The sequence below is a fragment of the Pelophylax lessonae genome, assembly GCF_965119305.1.
Source record: "Pelophylax lessonae genome assembly, chromosome: 3".
NCBI lineage: Eukaryota > Metazoa > Chordata > Amphibia > Anura > Ranidae > Pelophylax > Pelophylax lessonae.
Genome location: NC_138770.1, coordinates 221,648,253 through 221,673,178, shown reverse-complemented (window position 1 = coordinate 221,673,178; position 24,926 = coordinate 221,648,253). Strand labels below are relative to the sequence as shown.

Below are 24,926 nucleotides of genomic sequence, written 5' to 3'. Positions count from 1 at the left end.
AATCTGACAGGGTAGGGAGATCTAACAGAAAACCTGGTTTCCATAGCCCATTGACTCCTGGGATTGATGACACTCATTTCCCAGGAGTCTGAAATGACGTAGTTCGCCGAGGCCACATAAGGAGGAAGTGAAAAGATTTTGCTCCATAAATAAATAAATAAATAAATCGGAAAAAAAAAAAATTGCCAATTAATTTTTAGGATGCACAATTTTATAAAAGTGTCTCAAACGCATTCTAACAGTGGTGCAGCATGTGTGAAATTCAAGTGAAAGTTCTAGATTGGTACATTTGACGCACCCTGCACCACTTTTAGAACGCATGTGAGACACTTTGAAAATCAGTGTCTGTTTTGATAAATTCCAGGGAGTGTTTTTCGTTTTATTCTACCCATCCCCCACAGTATTATCATGTGAATATTTAAATAAAAAAATGCAAGGGACTGCAAAGCTACAATATCTTACAATTTTATTTTTTAATTTAGATATACTTTAATTTTACATTCCTTAATAATCCTATTGCATTTCACCTACTTGACAAGGTTTTATCAAAATGTTATTATATTTACTGAAATTTCAGAGAAATTAATGATCTCAGATGTACTTATCTTTAGTTTTAACAATAAACCGTTACATGCGTGGCACAAGTTATTTTATAAAAATAGGCTGTCTTACTCTCTGGTGCTAAGGGTATTTATGTAGAAGACCAGGATGACATTTTTTCCCAACATTTGCTATATCTATTTTAGACAATATCAGCGCTGTAGTCCTGTCAGAGAGACAAGATGCAGATACAGATTTTTCCACCAAAGACTTTAAAGTAATCACAAATCAATAATAAATTAGAGAAGGCAAAATTCTGTTAAATGGAAATATAAATTCTAAAACTTGGCCCTGAATTGAGCTCAATTTCTCATCATAAAGGGGTTTCATCCATGTCTCCAAGAGGGAAATTGGTGCACTTATTCACTTACAGGAATGTTAAAAATGTTCATGATTAGAATCCAACACATACATCAAAGTGCAGGGAAATGTGTGGAGTTTAGATAATTAATAGATAACTTTATAGCTAATAATGTGAAGTTGTTTTAAGTCCTTGCAACCCTTTTATTCATTGTTTGTCCACAAATATAAAAAGGCCAAATCCAGACAAAATAATTTTTTTTTTTTGGTTTAAAAAAAATAAAAGAGGTTAGAGGCTCAGTTTTTTGTTGCTTTCTGTGTCTTTGTTACAGAGATTTCCCTTGACTTTTTTGCAGGCCAGCAAACGATAAGAAAGAGACAGAGATGCAGACAAAAAAAAAAAAACACATTTTAGTAGCATCATAAAGGTTTAGAGATGCCAAAAAGGCTTCCTGTGCAACCGACAATGGATCCTCCCATTTCTTGTCCAAAATAAATAAGGGCCAACCTCCTCATGGGGGGTCCCAGGCAGGAAAAAAAAACCTGAAAGAAACACCAACTCTTTCCCACTCAGTCCAAAAAAAACTGGCTGAAGTTAGGCGTTAAAACTGTTCTATACCAGCATTGCTCAGTTCATGTTTTAGACTCTTCATACTTAGGTGGAGTAATTACCTAGCTCTTTTGAGGACCGCTTTCTTATGTCAATTATATGTGTAATTTTAAATTAAATGCAGTACATAAATAATTATCCCTGGTCAGTTACTCAATTAATGAATTGAGAGACAGCGAGTCAACTAACACGTTCAGCCTATCAAGGGTACCCAGTGTATTTCTGACAGTCAAACAAGTGAGCCAAGACAGAAATGTACATGTTTTATTGATTTATACACCAAAATGACTGATTAAAAGAGAAAATTTCGCACAGGGTTGTAGGCTGGATGAAATCTGTAGAATGTAGTCCTATTTATGATATGGGATGAATAAAATTATTTGTGCTTAAACTTTTTGGTGCCCACAGAAGGAAACTGTATATGCATCTTAAGTCAATATTGTAGAATTCATCCATTTCAGTTGCTTTCGAAATTTAACCTGAATTCTAAGTACGGGACTGACCAATCCCAGATTGCTGCCTGTATACATATATCTGATTATGATCAGACATATTTGGAATGCCCAGCTCATTGCAGGTGGATATTTTCACATACAGGCTAATTTAAGAGGAAGAAAACTTTCCTGGTTTGTTTATAGCTATAGGTAAGCCTTTAATAAATATCATCTAAACCTGCACTGTTTAGGCGATATTTACTATTTACACCACCGATGGCATCATTGGCACATGCACTCTGAAAGAATGGCCGCCTTTACCATTTCTTCAGAGCCGAGACCGACGGCTCCCACGCGCATGCACAAGAGTGACGTCATCGCGGTTCCGGCTACTCCCAGCACCGGAGCCCGCGAACCCGGAAGAAACATGGGGGAAGAGGTAAGCCATCTCAGCGGTGTGCAGGCTCCGCTGGAGGGTTTTGTTCCAAGGCAAGTATTTCATAATAAAGCTAGTATACGATGCATACTAGCGCATTATGTCTTTATATAACAAGGTTTTTTTTTTTGTTTGTTTCCCCAGGGTTTACAACCTCCAAGTCCTCTTTCTAGAGGCTGACAAGAAAATTCTGATAAACAGAAGATGATGAGGTTGCCGCAGTGAGACAGACCGGAATTAACACTAAACATTTATCTCATTGTTCAGCAATCCTGCTGTACCTGCCTTCATCTGGATGTCTTTATTACACAGGAGCTTACTGTTCATGTAAAGGCAATTGTTTTCCTGCCTGCAGACACGTGGGCTGGAAAACACATTCAATAAAAAGGAAGATTTATATGCATCCTACAATTACTTAAAAATTACTTTAACAGAGCACAGTTTGTTCAGGCAATGTTCAGACCTGTGTTTTGCTTTTGCTTAACTTCTATTGCGCATTAAAAATGTTTAGCCTAATTATTACCAGAACAGTTTTGAGTGTTTTCATACATAAGGCTGTATTCATTAAAAAAATAACCCAAAAGAATAGGATTTCTACTTTCAAACATGTCATTTTCTAATTGCATTGGGTGTAGCTGAAAAAAAACTAACTTGTTTAAAAAAAAAAAAAAAATGTATCCTCAATCCCATGTATGTTAGAGATTTACCTGGGCCTGTAGTGTAAAAAACTGCACTTACGACAAATGATAGTAATCTCTGGTGAGACAAGGTGCTGCAATAAGTCTAAGTATTCTATAGCAGTACATTTCAGTTTGAATCAGTGGTCCTCTTATAAGTTCACCAGACAAACTCAACCTTTTTAAAAATATGGTTAGAGAAGCCAAAAAGTAAATGGCAAGGTCGTAACTGTATATGTGCAATGAAGGCCAAAGGGACCTCTTCCATTTTTGTCATGGAAGTAGTAACTTTCTCTCTATTCATACAGCATGGAAACATTTAATGGCTGAACTACACATGGGATTTTTCAACATACTGCTGCATGCCTCTGTTGCCTTTTGTTCTGTGTACCTGTGCATACACCCCCATTATTTTAGTAGTATGCACCTATACACATCTAGATCCAGAGAGATCTTTACACAAAAGAGATAGTTCAATCAGCAATACACATTTATTGAATGGGTTACATAATAGATATATACATATATAAAAATTACCCACAATAGCCCTATTTACAATACCATGTACGTATTGAGCATGGAGTTAAGTTACCTTTTCACTTCAGGCATGGTGCCTGCAGTGTGTATTCAAACACTAAAGAGATAAAGCATGTATACATTCTAAGTGTGAGAGGTATAGTCTATATTTACCATCCCCAGTATCTTCATCCTAGTCTGCTTGCCAGAGAGAGTGATCTCTCCCCTCAGCTATATTAATATAGACCCATCTCGTCTTGTTCAGAACCATTCTGATTGGTGTACCCTATATTTAGCATAACTCAGCCTCTCAATAGCCCTCCTCTCTGGGTGGGGATTAATTATGTTAGGTTGTCTCCTGGGCCAAATTGTCCATCCTTGGACAGCCAACCAACTTCATTACATATCTAAAGAGACAGTCTTTGAAGTAGAGGGCGAGATAAAGGAATGACCTGTCATGTAAGATTATCAATTATTTTCTGGCCCGTAATGTCTGCGGAAAAGGAACATAATTACGGGGCTGTACTACTGTTTGTTTATCAGTGTAAATAGCAGACCCCTCCTAGGTTTCCCAGGCATGCATTTCAAACATACTTATCCGTTTGAAATCAATACTCAATATCTTGAAAAATAAATATTTACATCCATCTATTTACAATTATTATAGGAGATTTAGAACTCCTCATCCTCACAACACGGTAAGGGAGATTACTCCTAAACTCAATATGGCAACACCTCTGTTACAAGTGTAAGTAGACATGTCTTGCTACACCGGTTTGAAAAACGTATGCACAGTCCTGGAAAACTATGGCATTGAAAGAACATTCACAGTAGATTAAATATAGTTATATATTTGTAAGTAAAAATAGTAACAATAAAAATAAAATCAAGAAATCCTACATGTTGTTAAATGGCCAACAGTCGGCTTGCTCATGAACTTTAATTCAAGGCAGCATGTGCATGTAAGTGTTTGTATGAAAGTGCTTTTCACTGCGAGTCCCTACAATCTGAACTTGGCTTTAGTTGGTGTGGGTACATTACAGTTATCATCTCTAATGTAAAACAGCACAGTTCAGCTACAAAGTATCATCCAAGATGTATTACTACTTGTCAAGACTTACAAATGATTGTTAGCACACTAATATGGTCAATTACAGGGGTAATTGAGTTACAATGAACAATGGTGGAACGGGAATTCAAAAAACAAAAATTGTCAGTTACAATGTCTTGTTCTAGGCTATGATGGATCAGAATATCTAACACGAGTTTGACTGTGGGATCCAAGTATAGCATATTTTATTAGACAGTGACATTATTAATCAGCACAAAAATGTAAAAACTCTAAGATCATCTCATGATTTAAGATAGATGTTTACAAGTCGTTTAATCCAGACAAATGGCTGGACTTAATTTTCATGTGCTCACAATTTAGCAAAATACAGCTGTTTAACATGAAATGGAGAGATTTTTTATTTGAAACGGAAGAAGCATTGACACTAGAGTCTTTCAATGGAATGGAAAAAATATGGTTTCCTATAAAACTCTATTGCACCCAGGCTTTCAAAAGGACAGGAAGTAGGAAACATATTTTAGGAGATGAGAACAAAGACAGTAATGAAAAGGCTTTAGTAAGAAAAGTGTTTTGTTGCGGTGCCCTACTAAAAAAAGATTTCCCACTATTTCCCATCTCTGTGAAAGGTAGACAGGTAGTGAAGAAAACATTACCCCATTAGGAACAGAAACACAAATATAACCAGAGGTTGGATGGAGTTGGAATTTAAACTCTAATCTGCATGGGTAATTTTAGCAACAATTCCTGAAAAAAAACATAGCAATTGCCATTGCTGACAACTAATTATGCAGAGGCTGGTCAAGGCTGTCATTTTGATCGTTTTGAATAAATCATTTGCATCTGTAAAGTGATGGTAAACTTATTTTTTTTGTTAAAATAGCAAGCATGTTATATACTTTGCTGCTCTGTGCAGTAGTATTGCATAGAGCAGCCCCAAACCACCTCTTCTGGAGTCCTTCACTGGAGCTCTACTCCTCCTTCTCTCCAAGTGCCCCCATAGCTACCCCCTTGCTATTGAGCCACTCGTGTGGGCTGAGCCCTGAGTTGAGCTGTGTGCATGTATAGACACAAACACTGTGGCTCATCCCCGCCCTTACTCCGTCATCCTCAACAACAGAGTGGGAGCCAGTGGCTCCTGTTGCTCTAAGGTAAAGCCTGGGAATGAGAAAAGAGTAGAGCTTCTACTGCAAACAGCAATGGATCGAGCATGGTGTCAAGTAAGCGGTGTGGGGGGGTGGAGATGGAGGAAGCACAGACAGCTGAAGGTTTTTTACCTGAAGGCAGAGAAAGCATTAAGGCAAGAAACTTTCTGCCTTTAGAAACACAGTAAACCTGATTAAGTAGTAAAATTGGGACTTTCTTCCAAGTTCCCTGGTCTGTGTATGTCAGTGGGGTTGCTAAAGGCAAATAGGCTGTTCACTTTTCAAAAGGGAATTTTTCCCAGAGTAAATATGATGACATTTCATTTTGGGAAAAAAACATTCACATGCAAAGAAAAAAAAAAAAAAAAAAAGCACAGCATTTTTGCTTACACATGATTGAATGATTCAGTCAGCAGAGCTTCACCTTTCACTTTGCTCAGAGAATAATTACCTTGTAAAGTGCAACTTCCCACGCAAAGTGAACTATCTATTTGCCTTTAGTTAAATTAACCCCATGGCTCATAGTATTGAAGACAATAAAACTGAATTTTTGTAAAATCTTACCTGTAAAATTCCTTTCTCTGAGTCCTCCGACAGTCGCCGCCTCTTCATATTCGTCACTAATGGGGTTATTGACCTTTGCTCCGTAGGAGTAGCTAGGCAACAGAATATATTAATATCAAAGCTTTTAGCATATCCCACCCCCAGGGGGTGGTCCCCTCAGTCCATACCTCCCTGCTTCCTGCATTTCCAACTCAGTTTCAGTAGCATAGCAGTAGAGTACATAAACAAACCCCAAAAGAGGGGCGGGGGCGGCGACTGTCGGAGGACTCAGAGAAAGGAATTTTACAGGTAAGATTTTACAAAAATTCAGTTTTCTCTTACGTCCTCCAACAGTCGCCGCCTCTTCATATTCGTCACTAATGGGGACGTCCCATAGCAGTGTAGACATGAGGGGTGGGAAAAAAGCAGCCGCGCCTAAAGCAACGCAGTACCCACATCAGAGAAAGGAACCTTACCAGAGTAAGAGAACCAACTGGGCAACAGGAAAAACGTGCTCAACAGGAGCAACAACCCAGGAAAGAACAAGTAACCTAGGGGTAAAAACACCCCAACAGCCAAGGGCCCAAACAAGGGACCCTAAGGCACCGCCGCACTAAGAACTTTACGGCCAAAGGAAGCATCTGCCCATGCCTGAACATCCACTTTGTAAAATTTCGAGAAGGTGTGAATGGACGACCAAGTCGCCGCCTTACACACCTGGGCCACAGAAGCCTGATGACGATAGGCCCACGACGAACTCAGAGACCTGGTAGAGTGCGCCTTCACAGGAAAAGGAGGAACCTTCCCCCTCAAAGCATAGGCTTGCACAATCGTCTGTCTGATCCATTTGGCGATGGTCGCCGCCGACGCCGCCATGCCCTTCCGAGGTCCCTCAGGAAGGACAAAGAGAGAATCCGACTTGCGAAAGGATTTTGTCGATGACAGGTAAACCCTGATTGCCCAAACAACATCCAAGGAATGCAAAGCCACCTCCTTTGGATTCTTAGGCTTCGCGCAAAGCGAAGGCAAGACAATGTCCTCATTGAGGTGAAATTCTGAGATCCTCTTCAGAAGAAAAGACGGGTTAGGTCGCAAGACCACCTTATCCAAGTGAATCACCAAATACGGAGATTTGCAGGACAAGGCAGCCAGCTTCGACACCCTGCGAGCCGAAGTGATCGCCACCAAAAAGGCAACCTTCTTGGACAACAGAGACAATGAGATCTCCCTGATATTTTCAAAAGAAGGAGCATGTTGCAACACGGACAGAACAAGGTTCAAATCCCATGGAAGGCAAAGGCTCCCTCCTAGGAGGGACCAAATGTCGCACCCCTTGAACAAAGGTGCTAACCAAAGAGTTAGACGCCACAGGGCGTTGAAAGAGAACAGCCAGCGCAGAAATCTGACCCTTAATCGTGGCCAACGCCAAACGCTGGTCCATGCCCGTTTGAAGGAAATCCAACACTCTCGACACCGAGTACGAGCGAGGGGAATACCCCCTGGACTCACACCAGGCAAAGTAAGCCTTCCAAGTACGGTAGTAAATCTTCCCCGAAGAGGCCTTCCTAGCCTTGATCAAAGTGGGAATGACCTCAGGGGAAAGACCCCTATCCTTCAGGACCTGGCTTTCAACAGCCAGGCCGTTAAAGCCAGCGACTGTAAAGCAGGATGGAATATCAGTCCTTGAGACAGGAGATCTTCTCGAAGTGGCAGACGCCACGGAGCGTCGACCGCCAGATTCACGAGATCTGCGTACCAAGACCGGCGAGGCCAGTCCGGTGCCACCAGAATCACCGTGTGCGGTTCCGAGGCCAACCTGCGAAGGAGCCTGGACAGCAGTTGAATCGGTGGAAAGGCATACATCAGGCGATACTGATGCCAGGGTGCCACCAATGCGTCTGAGGCATCTGCCCGAGGATCGCGCGTCCTTGCCACGAACCTTTCCACCTTGTTGTTTAGACGAGACGCGAACAGGTCCACATCTGGTGACCCCCACTTCGCGCACAACATCTGGAAGACATCCGGGTGAAGGGACCATTCTCCCTGGTCCAGGGTCTGGCGGCTCAGATAATCCGCCTGACAGTTCTCCACCCCCAGAATGTGAACTGCAGATATCGCCGGGACGTGCGTCTCGGCCCAAGACAGAATGTCGGCTACTTCCCGAGCCGCCCGGGCACTCCTGGTGCCCCCTTGGTGGTTGATGTAGGCCACCGCTGTGGCATTGTCCATCTGTACCCGAACTGGACGGCCCTGAAGCCTGTCCGTCCAACGCAGAAGACAGATTTATCGCTCGCAATTCCAGAATGTTGATCGGAAGGGAGGATTCCTCCTCCGACCAAGTTCCCTGGGCGGACAGAATGCCCAGAACACCACCCCAGCCCGACAGGCTGGCATCCGTGGTGATCATCGTCCATGACAAAGGACGAAAGGACTTGCCCCCCGACACCGCCGGGGACTGGAGCCACCACAAAAGACCCCTTCGGGTGAGATGGCTCAACGACAGCCACAGATCCAGAGATTGCGGACGCCCGTCCCACTTGGCCAGGACCTCCGCCTGAAGCTCCCGTGTGTGAAACTGGGCGAAGGGAATCGCCTCGAAGGCCGAAACCATCAATCCCAGACACCTCATACACTTCCGGAGGGACGAACACCAATTGTCCCTGAGGGACCTGACTTCGCACTGAAGTGTCCGAAGCTTGTCTTCCGGCAGGAAGACCTTCACTTGAACAGAGTCCAGAATCATCCCCAGGTAGGGAAGACGAACTGACGGACACAACGTTGACTTTGGAAAATTTATCGTCCAGCCGAATTCCTGCAGAGTCTGCATCGTGATGGACAGGTCGTTCACCAGGCCCTGACTGGTCGCAGACCGAATCAGGATATCGTCCAGATACCCCAGGACAGAAATGCCCTGGGCCCTCAATAAGGCCAGAACCGGCGCAAGCACCTTGGTGAAAACCCGCGGAGCCGAAGCGAGACCAAAGGGCAACGCCACGAATTGATAATGATCCTCCGCAATGGCAAATCGAAGGTACCTCTGGTGACCCTCGAAAATGGGGATGTGAAGGTATGCATCCTTCAAGTCGATGGAGGCCATGAATTCCCCCGGAACCAGGGCAGCCACCACTGATCGCAGGGATTCCATGCGGAACTTGCGAACCCGCACAAAGCGGTTCAGAGCTTTCAAGTCCAGAATCGGACGTACCTTGCCCTCCTCTCTGGGCACAGTGAACCAATTGGAATAGAACCCCCGAAATCTGTCCCGATGAGGCACCGGAACCACCACTCCCTGGGCCCGCAGGTCCCGCACCGCCAGGTGCAGATCCTGCAAGCGCTCCGGAGTCAGCTGAAGGTTTGAGGGGAAAAATCTGCCCGCCGGCCGAGAGAGAAACTCGATCTTGTATCCAGATCGAACGATTTCCTGAACCCACCTGTCCCGAACGCGGTCCAGCCAGGGTTGAAGAAAACCCAGCAAACGTCCCCCCACCCCAGAAATGGGTGAGGGCGCCCCTTCAGGCCGCATTGTTATGGGCAGCGGATCCGGACTGGCCGGACTTCTGCTTACCCGTCCACGGCTTCGTCTGGGAGCCTTGGCCTTTGAAGGGCTTGCCCTTATAGTGCGACCGAAAGGTACGAAAGGACCCCTGAGAGGGCCTAAACGAGGCATTCTTCTTACCACGAATAAACTTATTCTTGTGAGATTGGGGCAAGAGAGTGCTCTTACCCCCAGAAATACCCTTTATCAGAGTATCCAAAGATTCGCCAAAAAAGGCGAGATCCCGTGTAGGGTAAATTAGCTAAAGTCTTGCGGGAAGACTGGTCAACAGACCAACATTTCAGCCATATCAGGCGACGGTTCAAGACCGCCACACTAGAAAGACGCGCAGCCAAAGGGACTAAATCCAAGTCCGCATCACACAAATACATGACACCCTGATGAATCTGATCCACCATAGCCAAAGTTGTCGGCGGGGCAGAGTTAGCCACCAGAGTGCGCCTGAGCACCTGCGTCCAATCCGCAATAGCCTGGGCTGCCATAATGGAAGCAAAAATAGGCTTCAGCATAGAGCCAGCAACCGTATAAGCATGACGGGCCAGAGATTCCAACCTCCTGTCCGTCGGGTCCCGGAACACCGGGGTATCCTCAGCAGGGATCGCAGTTGATTTATTCAAAATCGCCACCGCGTGATCCACCTGAGGCGGCACACACCAACGCTCATCAGTAGCTGGTGTAAAGGGATAACGCAGCTTGAACCTACTCGGCACAGCAAAAGGCTTCTTTAAATTGCGCCATTGCTCATCCACTGCGCGCTGAAATTCCATAGAGCAAGGAAAAACCTGCGATGTTTTGCGTTTCCTCTGCGTCCCATAAGAGGACATCAAAGCAGGAGGACATGGTTCATCCTGCAAATGCAGCGTTTGTTTGATAGAAGCAACCAACTCATCCATGAGTGCAAGCTCTTCAGACGAGCCAGGGGGAGAATTATCAACCTCTTCCACCTCAGCCTCCCCGTCAGACCCCACAAGGTCTAGGGATGAGTGAGACCCCGAGAAGGGCACTCCAGCCATAGCAGCCCCATCGCCCTCTGAATCAGAGGAAATAGACACCCTGGGCCGTTTTGTGGATCGATCAGCCACCAGCATCTGCACTTGAGCAGCTAAGTTTGCCACAATAGTGGCCAGATCAGCCCCCTCAGGGGAAGCAGCAGCCCCTTGGCCCCCCACCAAGGTGGGAGGAAACTTGCAATCCTGAGAATCCATGCCCCAGCAAAATAAGTAATAAAGGGTACTGCCCCTTTAAGATCGCGGCGAGCGTAGCCCACCGCACCCACTGAATACACCGACCCCCACAGGGACAAGAAACTGGGCAAGGAATACAGGAAAAAAGGAAATATAAAAACCTGGAGAGATCACACAGGCTGCTGCACCGATCGCTGTCCCAGAGCAAAAGGAAGTGATGCAAGACTGACCGCCCCTATGAAGCCTATGCAAGGCTACACAAACATGGCCGCTCGGCTGAAGAATCCTTGGGCAAATAGAACACTTCGCCGACATGTGGCCTGATCGATCGCCGCTCAAAATGGCAGCGTTTGGCGCCAAAAACGCCGTGCAGTACCTCACAGGACCTGCCACCATGATATTGCCCCAAAAAAACGGCGGATCACCGCAGCGATCGCCGCACAGCATGCCTAAAATCTGACTGCTTCACTATGACACCCAGCAGAGCGGGAGAGCCCCCCCCCTTCACAGCCCACACACAGGCAGCAAGTCCACACAGGAACTGACAGGGAGCACAGCAGCCACACAGACATGCAGGGTCACACAGTCCCAGACTGACACCCAAATAGACAGGTCCCCACATAGAGTTACACTTACTAGTCCAGATGGCGTGGGGAGCCTGCTCCAGCGACCAAAACCGCTGCACTGAGGACAGGGAGTGTCGCAAGCATGACGCAGCGGAACTGCGGTGCGAAACCACAATGGCGTCCAGTGAGGTAGCCACCTAACCAATAGCATCCCTGCAGCGAACAGGGATGGGTCGTTCAATGTGCCAGGGCAAAATCTAAGCTGAACGCTTGATGGCAGGCTGGGAAGCCCCTGGCCCTGAGCCCTGGGAACCAGGGTGGCCAGACTGAGACCCAGCTCCGCACGATCATCTTCATCAGAAGAAACTAACGCTGAAAATAAACAGCTAAGTAAAAGAAAGAGAAAAAACTTCAAAGAAAATCAAAAAGAGAAAATAAGCTGAGACTAAGAGCCCCAGCACAGGAACAGCCCAACCTACTCCTGAGCTAGGCATTAGAAACTGAGTTGGAAATGCAGGAAGCAGGGAGGTATGGACTGAGGGGACCACCCCCTGGGGGTGGGATATGCTAAAAGCTTTGATATTAATATATTCTGTTGCCTAGCTACTCCTACGGAGCAAAGGTCAATAACCCCATTAGTGACGAATATGAAGAGGCGGCAACTGTCGGAGGACGTAAGAGAAAACAGCATGACATTCATTAAGGAAACTAGAGGAAGGACTGCAATATTTCTGTCTGGATATGATGTTTAAATTCATTGCTACTGAGCAATTTAATCACATGATGACAAGCACAAACTTAATAGCTAAACTACACTGATATACCAGTGTCCACATGCAAACATCCCAATGCTGAAGAGAGAACAAGGTACATCTAGCTTTTGTATTTTTTACTTTGTTTACAATGTTTGTTGTAATAAGGTAACAGGAGGAGATTGAACAAGCAGAGGTTGGCTGAAGCACCCAGCTTACAAAGAGTCAGGAATTATGGCAGGCCACTGTCGAAGTACCCAACATAAATCAGAAGCTGGAGGATGGCTCAGTCCACCAGGCTACATCACTAAATGAAAGGAACCATCCACACTCTCTATCGCTGCTACAGGTGAGTAGCTGCTAATGATCCCTTCACAACTTCTCAAGTCAGTTGTCAGCCCATCTCGCATGCTGCAAAATGGAAGACAAGGAAGATCCAGGTGGCTGCATCCAACAATCCACTTTATTTGGTATAAACATTAAAACCAAAATGACAGATAGAACAGATAATGTGGGGGACAAGCAGGTAGACCGGTTCTGCGCTATAGTCAGTGCTTAATCATTACCCACTGGACCCGAGTAACAAACAGCATTTTTAAAATTTAAATGACTGCTGTCATGCATCATGCCCGGGTCCATGTCTTCAGAGGAGGACGGAGTCTCCGGTTTACGTTACCCCATGACCAGGCTCCGTAGCTATAAAAGCACCCTCAGACATGGGAGCTGCCAGAACAAAGGGGGCATTCATCAGGGGAGGAATGTTTTTTTTTTAATCAGTTCATCAGGGGAAGACGTGATTGACATTGGATCTACATTGGGAAACATTATTCATTTTTAATAAAGGACTTGTCAAAAAAACTTTTTTTTTTTTGTTTTTTACACTACACAGGTTTTTTTTGGGGGGGGGGGGGGGAATGGGTAGGGGTTCTATGCATCCTATACTCATTCACATGGGGGAGGGGGGGCAGAATCTTAAGGGGGCTTTCAGATTCCAATAAGCCCCCTGCCCGCAGACCCCCAAAACCACAGCCCAGGGTTGTGGAGAAGAGACCCTTGTTCCCATCAACATAGGGACAAAGTGCTTCCCCAAAGCACCCCCCATGTTAAGTGCATGTGGCCTGGTATGGATCGGGGGGGGGTGCCCATTTGTCCCCCTCCTTTCCTGGCCAGCATGCTCAGATAAGGGTCTGGCCTGGATTTTGGGTGGGGGCACGCCACATTTTTTTTTTTTTTTTAACATTTTGGCATGGAGTTCCCCTTAAAATCCGTACTAGACCCGAAGGTTCTGGTATGGATTTGGAGTAGGGAGCCCAACATCATTCTTTTTTTTCCCAAAACATTCTGCATTGCTAACATTGCCTCTGAGCACAAGTTGCATGTCACAAGTTGGATCAGTTAAGATCCATTCAATTCTATGGGCTAAAATCAGACAGGAGTCTAGTTGAAAGTAGTACAAGAAGCTTTTCCAAAGTCGGACCAACACAAGTCAGAGCAATTAGGAGAGCAGTTAGGAGAGCTCTCATAAGGAAACACTGATTTTTACATGTCATGCGACTTGTGCTCTCAAAGTCGGAGCAATTATCACACCAGTGCGAACCGTGCCTAAGGCAGAGAGATTGCCTCCATGTACACCATTGAAATGATTAGCAACATTTGTGGAATTATTTTTCTGGCTATCATACCCATGGAAATGGAGTTGATCTCACAGCCTTCTAGTCATCCTGCCAACATATAGTTTCCAACAGGTTTTGCAAGTGATCAGATATCGTAGATGTTCGTTGTTACAATTGATGAAATCTCAAATTTTTCCCACTGTCTGTGGAAATAAAATCCTACTCTCTCTGTGGACAGGGACAACAAGGACACCCACCTATGCTACACCTGTAATTTCCTTAAAAATTAAGCCATGTTTCCTTGTGTGTCTTGGAAAATTTAAAATAACTTGGAGAGAGCAGATTACCCAACATGGGTGCATGTCAGGAGACTACTCCAGCACTCCTAAATTTGGTTGGTTGTGAAATAGTTTGGGCTTTAAATAAATCTTGCAGATTTAAGCGATTGATCAAGTATAGTATAATACTGTCCTGGGGGGTATGTTTTGTTGTTTTTCAAAAAATATAGGTGCAAGTTGTTACTTTTTATCTTACTAATTTTTGACACTTGCTGTGTGCTGATTAGCATGATTCTGGCTGATGCACTTTTGCGAAACTTAATGCGGGTTGGATTACACTCACAGTATGTGTGGGACATCATCTTGTACTGAGTTTTGGGACTGGCTTTTACTTTAAACCTGGCTTAGTGCAGTAGGAGGTGGACCCGTTGTCTGTGATGAAAGATAACACTCATTATACTTTAAAAATGGGGTTTGTTACTGTGGTCCACTGGGTCATGATTAAGCACTGACTTTAGCATGAAACAGGTCTACCTCCTTGTCCCCCACTGTACTTGTTCCATCTATCATTTGTTTTTGTTTTTTGTTTATACCAAATAAACTGGATTGTTGGAGTGCTCCTGTCTAGATCTTTGTCTTCCATAACGAAATATCACTTTTGGGTTGATTATTTAGTAATATATGTCACGTTAGATGATAATGTAATGTGTAATGAGCAGCAGAAGATAATCAGATTCTGGCATAGTCTCCAAATTTTCAATGCTGTAGTGGAAATCTGTAAGGATATGGACATTAATGATATTGGTCATAAACTGTAAGCTGGAAATTTAAAATAGATGCATTCAACCTAAAAAGGATAATGGAAAAAGGGACACTGATATACTTGGCATAGCTAGGTTATCTTTAGTGATCTGTTTCTGACGGATTCTGTTTAATATTTGTGAACATTATTATCTGTATACAAATAAAAAGCAATGTGCTACCTCTACCTATATGCATGGGTGTTGCTAGGTAGGAAAAAGACCTGGGGCTTGATCCCGAAGGTAATATTTTATCCCACGACGTCCCTTTACGACATCAGAAGGGGGCATGAAGATCAGCGCCAGGGAGCCCGGCGTTGGATAAAAGGTGAGTGTAACACCAATTAGAGCATTTTGATGAGGCTACACCTATGGACCCCCTTACATTACACAGTGCGTTGTACAGGGCGCAAGGTTCAGGAGTGCGTTGTACAGGGCGCAAGGTTCAGGAGTGCAAGGTTCAGGAGTGCGTTGTACGGGGTTCAAGGTTCTGGAGTGGGTTGTACGGGGTGCAAGGTTCTGGAGTGGGTTGTACGGGGTGCAAGGTTCTGGAGTGGGATGTAAGGTTCTGGAGTGGGGTGTACAATGTGCAAGGTCCTGGAGTGGGGTGTACGGGGTGCAAGCTTCAGGAGTGGGTTGTACAGGGTGCAAGCTTCAGGAATGCATTGTGCGGGGTACAAGGTTCAGGAGTGCGTGGTACGGGGTGCAAGGTTCAGGAATGCATTGTACGGGTGTAAGGTTCAGGAATGCATTGTACAGGGTGAAAGGTTTAGGAATGCGTTGTACAGGGTGAAAGGTTTAGGAATGCGTTGTACAGGGTGAAAGGCTCAGGAATGCATTGTTCTGGGTGCAAGGTTCAGGAATTAGTTAAACTGCAAAGACACCAGAAGCAGAGGGAATAATGGCGACATCAGATGCAACATAAATGAGTGCAGCAGAGTAGAACATGCAGCAGTGTAACATCTATCCAACACAGCCAGGGATTTGTGGCCAAGCGCAATAAGAGTGATTGGAGCTGTTAACTTGAAGCACTGATGTCGGGTATGGGCGGGGCTGATATGTGGGGCTCCACCCCTTTGTTCCGTGCATAGACAAACAGTCGGCACCGGCAGTGTATATACATTGCTGGCAGGCTGTGTATAATTCAGGTGTATTATACACTCCTGTGGATACACATACAGTAGTTCCAACTGGTCCCACCCCCTGCCACCTTCCTCCCCAGCCAGCGGCTGTTTGTCTATGAACGGGACAAAGGGGTGCAGCCCCCAGCCAACCCCAGGCCTTGGGATTCGGGGCTAATAATTTTAAATAAACAATTCGAGACCCTGGGCTTTTAAAGGGGCCCACTCGGGCTATAGCCCCTGCCAGCCCCCCCCAACCCCCTCTCCCGACGCCACTGCCTATATGCATTCTTAATGCAGCATTATCATACCAAAACACAGTCTACTACATTTGAAGGTAATCAAGGAGTTTCAGTTCGGGGCCCCAGAGATCAGGAATGGTGTGCTGAATGAAGTTCTCCATAGTGTTTCCTAGGCTTCAAGACACTCTGCAGAGTGTCAGCAGATGCCAGATCCTGGAATGCTGATAGAATGCAGATAAATGCCTCCCCTAATGCATAACAGCTATAGACCCCTAGTCAGCAATGGTGCCCACTGGGAAGTGAAGCTCCATCCTCTCTCTATCAGTTTTGGGACTTGAAACATGAATGGGATGATGTTGAAGAACGGGTATTCCTTTCACTTCTAGGGGGTAGCCCTTACTGGGAGTAAGTTTAAAAGATAAATGTGTGTGTGTGTGGGGGGGCAAATTCTGTTCACACTGTCCTCTGCAAGTTCCACTCCTCCTTTCTGCAGAACCCCCAGCACCCCATTAGTTCCCTTAATCCTGCCCCAGGTCTACCTTACACTTTGAAAGCAGCACAGCCCCCCCACAATGCCTCTTAAGACTGCTGAAGAGCCCCAATTATGCCACCAGACCCCCACAGTGCCCCCTCTTTAGCTACCCGCAGAGTCCCTAAAGCCCCCTGCAGAGTACCCAAACATTTTTCCTCTTCCTTACACCAATGTCGGGAGCATTCCTTCCTCCTACTCACCACCATTGCTGGTGCATTTTTATCTTCCTATTGATCAGCGGGGTCAGAGCTTCTACTGATCACGGACCAGACATTTTTTTCTCCTACTGACCACTGAGAAGGTATTTTTCCCTGTGCTGGCCAGGTTACTGACTAGACATTTTTTTCCCATATTGAACAGACCACTGACCAGGCATGTTTTCCTCCTATTGACCTCTGGTTGAGGCATTTGTTATGGCAACAGATGAATAAATATTTTGCTCTTACTGACCACTAATGTCAGGGCATTTTTGCTTTTGCTGACCACTTATGAGGCTTATTTCCCTTCTACTGATAGTTAACACCTGGGCACTTTTAACTATCACTGACACCAGGGCATTTTCCCCTACCTTTAAACACTGTTGCCAGGGTGTTTTTTCCTCCTACTGAACATCATTGTGGGGGACATTTTTCTGACTGGAAGCCTTTTTTTCTCCAACTGACACAAACATTTTCCACCTACTATCTATTGCCAATAATATTTTAATAATGCCGGTTATCACAGCAAAAGAGTTTGTACTTATGTCAAAATATTCCAGGAATGTAAAGTACACTAAAGAGGAATGTTAAACTAAGCATGCAAATGGACAGAACCCTCGACACCTGATAAAAGATGTGTACATTTTCAAAAAAAAGGGGCTTTCCAAGTGTAACAACAAATTAAAAATAATAAATTTATATAAATTTTAGCGACTAATCATGGATTTCCCATTTATCGTTCTTTTCAACACTCTGTGACTGAGATAAAATACCTTTTTGGACAGACATTTCCAAAAATCATGTCTTTAGTAAAGAGGATCAGTTGAAAGTTTGTGGTTTTTCCAAATAGAATTCCCTTTTTTCCTTTGCCCACTTTAAGTTGCCCAAGCATGACTGCTGCACTGCAATGGGTTGACCAGGTGGTCAATATGGAGTGTCAATATCTGTAACCATCAGGTCAGTAAAACAAATCTGCATTCTGTGCAGATTATTTATGCATTATATTTAAAAAGCATCTTTCATATAAAATCAGATATTTTGGAAACATAAAACTGAGAAATCTTAATATAAAAAGCACACCCATCTGACATCAATTTAAGAAATTCATAGGTCAAAAGACAACACACACAAATAAAACACCATTTTGTCGAATTATACAATATTCCACCACTTCAGTTCTAGCACACTTAAGTGAACCTGTCCTATGCCGATTCAGTGTAAAGTAAAAACCGCCATGCACCTTATAATTTCAGGGGCGTACCATAGGGTTGGCCAGAACGGCGCCCGCCAGGGGCACAGGCCGAGGGGGGGGGCGGAAAAACACTGGCAGTGTAGTGTAGAAGCAGTGACTTATTGCTCCTCCCAGTCCTCCATTCAGCCTGCGCCCACGGGCCCTGCGGCTGGCGCCCCCCCCCCCCTCCGCTCCGCTCCAATCCCGGAAGCCGCTCGCCCGGAGCTCGCAGTCCACTGTCCAGACTGTCTGTGACTTTGTGTGTCGGAGGCTCGGTGCGATGGGCGGGTTGGCGGCTCCCCTCGTCACAGGGCTCCGCCCACATAACCTCGTCATCAGCAGGCTCCTAGCTCCAGGCTCAGCAGGCTGCCTGGTAGAGGAAGAATGGGGAATGCTGCACTCTCTCTGCCAGTGAGTGACAGAAGCTTAGCTGGCTGGCTCCCAGGTACCATTAGAACTTAAAGAAGAAGACATTTTTTAAAATTCAATGTAGAGTAGACCATACTATATATATATATATATATATATATATATATATATACACACACACACACACACACACACACAGGATGTGGTCTCTATACTGCACTATATGTAGAGGAGGCCACATTGTGTGTATATATTATATATTATATATATATATATATATATATATATATATATATATATATATATATATATATTAGTGCAGTATAGAGGATGCCATATCCTGTGTGTGTATATAATTGGATTTTTGACTTACCGTAAAATCCTTTTCTCTTAAGCTCATTGACAGACGCAGCCCTCTTTGATTAATATCAGTAGGGTTATACTGCCCCCTACAGGAGTAGGACACTAGGCAGGAAAAACGTTCTGGCCACACCTTAGGGGCAGTCCCAGAGGGTAGATCCTCTCTCTCCCTGCTACAGGATGTCAGTTATGTCACAAAGCAGTGTCAGAGAATTTAACCCAACCCAACTCAAAATAGAGGGGTGGGTACTGCGTCTGTCAATGAGCTTAAGAGAAAAGGATTTTACGTTAAGTCAAAAATCCAATTTTCTCTGTCGCTCATTGACAGACGCAGTCCTCTTTGATTAATATCAGTAGGGACGTCCCAAAGCAGTGCCACAAATGAGGGGTGGGATAACGGAAATCAAAATCCAATCCAGAAGGCCCAACCGGTGCCAACCAGAAGTCTTAAAGGCTCATCAGACAAAAGGATGAGACTCAACTGAAAACCCAACAGAAAAAAACCCTCGAGGTAGACCACCGGTCTCCTCAAACAACGGCCTGCAGAACCTTGCGGTCAAAAGAGGCATCCACCAATGCCAGCACATCAACTTTGTAAAATCTTGTAAAGGTATGAACCGACGACCAGGTAGCCGCCTTGCAAACCTGAACCACTGACGCCTGATGGCGGAAGGCCCAGGAAGCACTAAGCGCCCGAGTGGAGTGCGCCTTAACAGGGAACGGAGGAACCCGACCCTTAATAGAATAAGCCTGTACCACCGTCTGTCTGATCCATCTGGAGATAGTCGCGGCAGACGCAGGCAACCCCTTTCTAGGGCCATCCGTGATCACAAACAGTGAATCCGTCTTACGGAAAGATTCCGTAGTAGTCAAGTACACCCTAATCGCCCGAACCACATCCAAGGAGTGTAACGCAAACTCCCGAGGATGACTGGGCTTAGGACACAGGGAAGGTAGCACAATATCCTCATTTAGATGAAAATCTGAAACCACCTTAGGGAGGAAGGATGGATTCGGACGAAGAACCACCTTATCCCTATGAACCACCAGATATGGGGAACGACAGGACAATGCGGCCAGTTCTGACACCCTGCGTGCAGAAGTGATAGCCACCAGAAAGGCCACCTTCTGGGATAAAGAAAGCAAGGGAATCTCCCTAATATTTTCAAAAGGGAGGTTTCTGAAGAACCGACAACACCAAATTAAGATCCCAGGGCGGCAAGGGCGCGCGCACTGGTGGAGCCAGGTGTCGCACCCCCTGGATGAAATTCCGCACCAAGGAATGAGTAGCCAGAGGCTTCTGAAAGAAGATTGCTAATGCTGAAACCTGACCCTTGATAGTGCTCAAGGCCAGTTTCTGCTCAACCCCCTGTTGCAGAAAAGCCAATATTCGGGTCACCGAGTAAGAACGTGGAGGAAACCCAAGGGATTCACACCACGCGATATAAGACTTCCATGTACGATGATAGACTTTTCTGGAAGTCGCTTTCCTCGCTTTAATTAGAGTAGGAATAACTGAAGCTGACAACCCCTTGTCCTTCAGCACCTGGGTCTCAACAGCCAGGCCGTTAAAGCCAGCGATCGTAAAGCAGGATGGAAGATCGGTCCCCGAGACAACAGATCCTGAGAGGAAGTCGCCAAGGATCGTCTGCTACCAGCCTGACCAGGTCGGCGTACCAAGCCCGACGAGGCCAGTCCGGAGCCACCAGGATCACTGGAATTCCCTCCACCTCTATCCTGCGAAGAAGTTTCGGCAGCAATTTGAGAGGAGGAAAAGCATACAGTAGATGATACTGCCCCCATGGGGCGACCAGCGCGTCTGCGGTGTCCGCTAGAGGATCGCGGGAGCGGGCTACAAACCTCCACACCTTCCTGTTGAGTCGAGATGCCAACAGATCTACATCCGGGGTGCCCCAACGAAGGCACAGTTGGTGAAATACCTCTGGATAAGGAGACCATTCCCCTTGATCCAGAATCTGACGGCTGAGAAAATCTGCCTGCCAATTCTCCACCCCCGGAATGAATACCGCGGAGAGGACTGGAACAAATCGTTCCGCCCAACGAAGGATGCTGGCCACTTCCATGGCCGCCAGGACACTCTTGGTGCCCCCTTGGTGATTGACGTAAGCCACGGCCGTGGCATTGTCCGACTGGATCCGCACCGGGCTGCCCCGGAGCTGCTCGGTCCAGTGAATCAGACAAAGTCTGATCGCTCTCAGTTCCAATACATTTATTGGAAACCTGGATTCTTCCAGGGACCAGAGCACCTGAGCAGATCGTCTGCCGAGAACCCCACCCCACCTGGATAGACTGGCATCCGTGGTGACAATCGTCCAATAGATTGGAAGAAATTACTTCCCCTGACTGAGCATTGGTGACCGAAGCCACCAAACCAGAGATTCCCTGGTCCGTTCACTCAGCCGGATCCGATTGTCCAGTGAATCGGGATTCCGGTTCCATTTGAGAAGAATCTCTTTTTGAAGAATCCGGGTATGAGACTGGGCAAACGGTACTGCCTCGAAGGAGGCCACCATCAGTCCCAGAACCCTCATGCAAGTTCGCAGGGAAGGCCAGTTGACGGTCAATAATAACTGAGTCGTCGACTGAATCTTCCGGAGTTTCTCCGGCGGGAGAAACACTTTTGCCAAAGATGTATCCAGAGTTAGGCCCAGATAGTTCAGTCTCCTGGTGGGGACCAGGGATGATTTCTGCCGGTTCACCAGCCACCCGAACTCTTCCAAAGAGATCATAGTGATCTCCAAGTTTAGCAACAGAGCCTGTGGAGACTCCGCACGAAGAAGAAGGTCGTCTAGGTAGCCTAGAACCGAAATGCCCCGCTGTTGCAACAGCGCCAAAACTGGGGCCAAAACCTTTGTGAAGACCCGGGGAGCAGAGGCGAGACCAAAGGGTAACGCCGCAAACTGAGAATGGTTCTCTCCCATGGAAAAGCGAAGAAAATGCTGATGTCCTGCGTGAATGGGAATGTGAAGATAGGCATCCTTGATGTCTATGGACGCCAGAAAATCCCCCTGATGCAGGGAGGCCACTACTGTGCGAATGGACTCAATCTTGAATTTTTGCACCTGGACAAAATGATTGAGTGCTCTCAAGTCCAGAATTGGACGCACCTTGCCCTCTTTTCTGGGTATTGTGAATAGGTTCGAATAGAACCCCTGAAAACGTTCTGTCCAAGGAACGTAGACCACCACTCCTTGTTGCATTAAATCCGTCACTGCCCCCCGCAAAGCTTCTAAGCGGTCCGGGGATAGTCGGATATTGGAAGGGAAGAACCGCACCGGTGGAAGTGATCGCAATTCGATCTTGTATCCCGACCGTATGACCTCTTCAACCCATTTGTCTGGAATCCTGGAGAGCCATGGGTCCGGAAACCGGTGAAGACGTCCCCCCACACCAGATATGGGTGGGGGCGCACCTTCAGGCTGTATTGGTCTTATCTTCAGGTCTGGCAGGGCCAGACCTTTGTTTACTCGACCAGCGCCCTTTGAAACCCCCTGGGGGGGCTTTGGAGGACTTCGCCTTATCGCCCGCCCCAGAGGAGCGAAAAAACTTCAGTGGAACTATGTCGCGGCCGACCCAGCGCGGAGTTAGGGCCTGCACACGCTCGTAGGCTGGCTGGGGTGACCACTGGATCTCAACATCCAGCCCGTCGCCCAGCGCCAGCATAATTGCTTAAAGATCTCACAGGAACAAAAACTGGAGAGAAAAAGCTAACTAAAAAAAGATCTAAAAAAGCTTGCCAGGACCAGAGATCCCAGCAAGGAACTTAGGTCCTTACTCCTGACTAGGCAGAAAAAAACTGACATCCTGTAGCAGGGAGAGAGAGGATATACCCTCCTGCCCCTAAGGTGTGGCCAGAACATTTTTCCTGCCTAGTGTCCTACTCCTGTAGAGGGCAGTATAACCCTACTGATATTAATCAAAGAGGACTGCGTCTGTCAATGAGCGACAGAGGAAATTATATATATATATATATATATATATATATATATATATATATATATATATATATATATTGCATTATAGAGGAGGCCACATCCTGTATATTATATATATATATATATATATATACATAATATAATATATACACACAGGATATCGATTCCTATATACTGCACTATATATTATAATATATACACACATGGGATATGGCATCCTCTATACTGCACTATATATATGTGAATGTGTTCTGTGCTGTGTCACAATGCAAATCATCATGGTTACGGCTTATGTACATACTCTCCACTGCCTTTGCAGCTTAATGGAGAATGGTCAAGGAGCAGTAAACATGACTCAGTTATGGGTTTTTACCATCCCCTGACCACAAGCTTTCTGTAAACTAGGCATAACAGGCCTGTTTGTGATAATCACAAAAATGTCATAAGTGGTTGCACAGGTTTACAAGAGTGCTTGATCCTCACAAAAGCACAATAATCTTTTGTGTACTTGGTGGCAACTGGAAATTAAAGTAGTTCCAAAGGCAGAAGGCTTTTTTTACCTTAATGTATTCTCTGCATTAAGGTAAAAAAAACCTGCATGCAGATCCCCTCTCAGCCCCCCTTATCCTTATCCAAACTCAATCCAGTGATATGCACAATAGCAGCAGATTTCTCAACTCTCTTCCTCCTCAATGGCTCTGAGACAGCAGTGGGAGGCATTGGCTGCTGCTGTCAATCACATCAAGTGAGGGAACAGGGGTGGGGACGTGCCACGCTCTGTGCCAATGGATACAAAGCGAGCCTTGGGAGTGCGTACACGAGTGCCCCCAGAGCAATATTATTTTCATTTTAAAAAATTGCATTTACAATTACTTTATTTGGTACGCTGTATTTTTTTTTTTTTTTTTTTGGGGGGGGGGGGGGGGGGTCAAGTATACTTTGGGTTGCTGGATGAGATATCTTCAGTACTTTTAGCTGATGTAGATATCTTTTGGAAGTGGTTATCCTCTAGCATCTAGAGAAATCATTAAGACAACAAACCTTTACAAAGCTGGGAAACTTCATTGTGGAATTAAAAAAAAAAGGGAGGGTAGAAAACTGGAAACCTAGGGGTTTGTAATATAATCATAGGACAGCACCACTGCCCAGTGGGTAGTAAGTTACGTTTCTGCAAGGGGATACTCTTTTCAAGTACAGTCTCTGAGAATACAAATATTAACCCTGTACAAGTTCTTTTTACTTTACAGGATACTGTCATAAAAAAACACTAAACAAAGTAGTGTATTAGATATAGTATTTGAGAGTAGAAACTTGTGTCATTAGTTCATGAATTAAAAAACATAATGGGCAACCTCAAAAACTCTGGTACTGCGATTTTAAAATATAAAGAACATCCTTCAATGAAAAAAGTGCTAATGTGCAAATTAAATATGAATACGTTAAATAGATGCTACTGTGTAAAATAAATAATGATATGAAAAAATCAATATGTGCACCATGTATAAAACATATATTTTGTTTGATCATAAATATATTATACACACACACACACGCACACCAATGGTATAATGTGCAAAAATGCCAATGATGTCATAAAAAAAAGTGCAAACCTCTGAAAGGTATCGTAGGAGACTGTCACCCAAAAATATTTCCCAGTAGGACGGTCTACTTATAAAGCTTCAAGCTTTAAATCTTCATGGGATGTAGAATTCTTAAGATGTTGCAAGGTAAGGGTAATAAATAAGAAAAGGAAGGATGCCAAAATAGTGTAATTCCATATAAAATCCAAATTGAATCCAAAGGACGTCCGGTGACAAAACTAGTAGGGCGGGGCTAGGA

General features: G+C 45.2%; 1 protein-coding gene across 3 annotated transcripts in view; it reads right to left on the bottom strand.

The window, feature by feature from the left end:
* Window positions 1–24,926, bottom strand: part of PLOD2 (procollagen-lysine,2-oxoglutarate 5-dioxygenase 2) — a 282,208-nt gene that overhangs the window by 127,047 nt on the left and 130,235 nt on the right. The window lies entirely within an intron of this gene.